This window comes from Micrasema longulum, unplaced genomic scaffold (assembly GCF_059751315.1).
Source record: "Micrasema longulum isolate JH-2025_06_02 unplaced genomic scaffold, ASM5975131v1 h1tg001770l, whole genome shotgun sequence".
NCBI lineage: Eukaryota > Metazoa > Arthropoda > Insecta > Trichoptera > Brachycentridae > Micrasema > Micrasema longulum.
In genome coordinates, this window is record NW_028278945.1 from 1 (window position 1) to 3992 (window position 3992).

The 3992-nt window shown below is 27.7% G+C and overlaps 1 long non-coding RNA gene across 1 annotated transcript; it reads left to right on the forward strand.

The window, feature by feature from the left end:
- The first annotated feature begins 2250 nt into the window (after positions 1-2250).
- LOC148274050 (uncharacterized) lies at positions 2251-3542 on the forward strand. The gene is made up of 2 exons (XR_015824387.1): positions 2251-2869; positions 3069-3542. It is a non-coding gene; the product is annotated as an uncharacterized LOC148274050 (long non-coding RNA).
- The last annotated feature ends 450 nt before the right edge of the window (positions 3543-3992 follow it).

The following is a 3992-nucleotide window of genomic DNA, read 5'->3' on the forward strand; positions in this document are numbered from 1 at the left end:
TATAAAAAAAAAAAAAAACCATGGAGTTGAAACAGTGTTTTATTTATTTAGTTTTTTATTGCTTACTTCTTGGCATGAACACTTGACAAACTTACTACTATGCTCTATTTTTTGTAAATTTATTGATATTATTTTAACTTTTCTAGAATTCCACTCGTCCATGCGCTTTGTAGCTGCACGATGATTGGTTATCTAGCTTTCATATATCAACTTTAAAATACCTTAATTTTGTAAATGGGGTCTAGAATTCCAATCGTCTATGCGCTTAGTAGCTGCAAGACTTGTTTTAATCTTACTCCTATTTATTAATCATATTATTTTATTTTTTTAAGTATCGTTTATACACTAAATTTATTTGTCAATTTTTAAAATGTGTAGATGGGGGCTAAATTTCTAACTCTCTATGCGCTCTATAGCTGCAAGACGTCCTGTAATCTAGCTCCTATAGGTTATAATTTTTTATTGATCTTAATTAAAAACAAGGAACTAGAATCCCAACCGTCCATGCGCTCTGTAGCTGCAAGACGTACAGGGATATTTATTAATTGTACAGCGCCCATGAGGTGACTTTCACAAAAATGGCGCTTTATAAATTATCCAACTATAATATATGCGCTTTGCAGCTGCAAGACAGTAGGTAAGTGATATCTAGCCCCTATCTATTAATTAAATATGTTGTTATTTAAAAAATGTATGAATTGTATTAATACTGGTAACTATCTGGTTTAAAAATAGGCGTTACCTAGTAGCTAAAATAATTCTGATACATCAATAAAGGTTTCAGCTCTTTTACCTCACATTTGTCCAAAGATGGAAGAGTTGAAGTAATTCGGATGTTTAAATATAGGCAGAATGGTAAGTGTTACATTTTGTGTAAAGTGGCCGCTAAAACCAGTCAGTGACAGGTCATAAGCCCTATAAAAGCCTAGTCTTCCAAATTCCATCTCCCAATATTATTTTTCCTGTCTGCTATAATGGATTTCAATTAAGATGATCATAAAAATAATTTTATTACTTACTCATTCTATTTTTTTTTCTTGATTCAATATTCATTCATGTAACAAAGCAGTATTTATTGTATTATTATGGCAAAAATTATACGTTTGCGCAATAATTTCACGGGCATTCTGCGAAAAAGCATTAAGTCAACACTACTTGTTATATTTATTGTTATACTCGTATTTTGATATTTATGATTAAAAGTAAGTTAGAAATCAACATTCAACGATAACTAAACGTTATAAAACCAATTTTAAAAAAAAAATGCCACAATAATCCATTAACTATAATAAAATAATTTGTATAAAAAAAGGGATGATTCTTTAACAATCATATTTTTTCCAAGTAATGATTTATTATTTTGACATAATGCATTTTTGCTGATACAAAATACCACAGTAAGGCACTATTTTACATGCATGTCACGTAATAAATTCTTCGCGACTTAATTAATTATTATCTTAAAGATTAAATTATTACCATTAAGTATTTTAACTGTAAGGTTCATAATATATTAATTAAACAACAAAAAAAAGATTTTGTCATAACAAATTTATTAATAAAAAAACAGAATTTTACAAGAATATTATACTAATAGCAGGCAACAGTCGGCTATCGGTACTTCGGGCCTCGGTTGATAAGGATCTCGGGCGTCATGAAATATCGCCGCTTTGTGGCACAAGTTTTATTTTTTCTTGCTTAATATAATATTAAAAATTATATTAGAATATGAAGGAAATAAAATTATTTTTAAAATCTTACAAATGAATTTTGGGGTATTTTTAAATGTTACCTCAAAATGGAAAAACATTGTCATAAAAAATAATTTAGCGATAAATTTATTGTAGTAATAATAATTCACTCATTCTAGTAAATCATTTAAAAATATAATTTGATATGTAAATACTAATTATTAATAAGGGTAAACAAACACATCCTTAAAAATATTAAATTAAATTAAGTCTCAACTTTTTTAATTGAACGTTTATTTGAATATTATACGTTCTTACAGTTTTAGCTTACGGGGATTTAATTACTGAGATAGCAATTCACCCCGCAAAAACAGATAATCTTTGTCTTGGATAAAGTGATACAAAAAACAGGACTTTTTGGATTATTCGGGCGCGACTTGAAATAATAATATGGAAACCTCTTTTATTGTTTTCATCAGATTCTAAACTGTTTTTAGGAATATCAGCATCCTTGACTGAAGGGATGCTAGCATTCTTACTTCGAAACTCGAGGGGAATATTTTTTTCTTATTTTATTTTCATTTGTGTAGATTAAAATGCATTTGCTGAAAAATATTACATCAGCATTAAGTAAAAGCAGCAAATTTTTGACTTAATGGTTATTCGCAGAATGCACACGGTTTACTCAAACCGCCTCGGCTTGGGGTCCCCGAAAACTAATTTTAATACACACATTAAATGCCCATTCAATCTTTGAAACTATTTCATGTATTAATTTTTGATTTATTTAACAATAATTTATGTTTTGCTAAGGCTCACCCTTACATCTAAATTTTACAAATTAGATTCTATTGGTACAATGATTGCATTTTAATTCCGATTAGTTACGCCTTTTATCCTGGCGTTAACTGTGTACATAGGTCCTTGTACCCTGATAAACTTGGCACCCGTATGACTTAAAGCTTGCGGAACATTAAATTTATTGTACTAATCAGTTTTTCATTTGAATATCTTAAGATCAAATGCACATAGTTTAATCCGATCAGCTAACAATCAGTATTAGAATATATTTTACTATTAATTCACATATATTTAAAATGGACACTTGTAATAGTAATAAAACAATACAATAAATAGATTACTTAAGGTTCAAAGTAAATCGTACCGGAAGAAAAATAGTGGCACAATAAAAAAAAACATTTTTACAGGAGAATAGTTACACACACATCAACGCTATCAGTTCAGTAAACTAATATTCATTCGCAAAAATAAAGCGACAACTTAAAGTTTATTCACTAGTTCGTACCTGCCTTCTATTTTTTCAGAGATAACAGTGCCATAGTGATTATTGTGCCACTATTATTTCTTGAATATAAGTGAATTATAAAATTATAAAATCGGCATTTCTGCTTTTGAGACCACATATAAACTATTTTAGAAAACGCATTCTGGAACATTTCTGTAAACTTATGAATATAATGTAGGCTTATATGTACCTGTATTTTAAAAACCTTTTTTACCTTATTATGTTCAGTAAGCAATGATTAATAATTAGTAAGTAACATATTTTTACTACGTGCTACATAGTTAAATAAATAATCTAACAGCAAAAATAGTTTGGAGAATATTTCGCGAGGCATTACATAATTTATGATTATTTTATTAATTATGTATTTTGCAACGAAACATGATAAAAAATAGTGCTTGACATTACATTAACAGATAATAAAAATATGTCAAATTATTATTTTATTCTTCCTTATTTTTGAGCTGTCAAAACAATCTATAAATTTGTATTAAATGTGGTGGGTTTATTAATTAAAATAAATATTTTTAATTGATAACGTGATCAATTGACTGAAATTAATGAATAAAAATATGACCACAAGGTTAGCCTTTCTTTATATTGATAATAAAAAAAAACAAGTTTTTGGCAATAAATATTTAATTTCAATCACTCAAGATAATAAATGGAAAAATCCACAAAGTATATTATGTTAATAATATGCAAAAAAAGCTTTTATAACATAAATTAAAAATTAAGCTTTATTATTACACAAAATTGCAAGAAATAGAATTTCAATAAACTTCATTAATTTAATACTTCGATGATAATTGAAGCGCCCTTAAGGTGAATTTTCACAAAAATGGCGCTTCATGAATTCTGTTTAATAAATTACTGTAATTAGTTATTCTTTTAATTAACAAAATAAATATAATAAAGTAGTAAAACGTTTATCATTTTAACGAAACGGATAGAACATAATTGAGGCGCCCGCGTGAGGCGATGCATTCAGAATG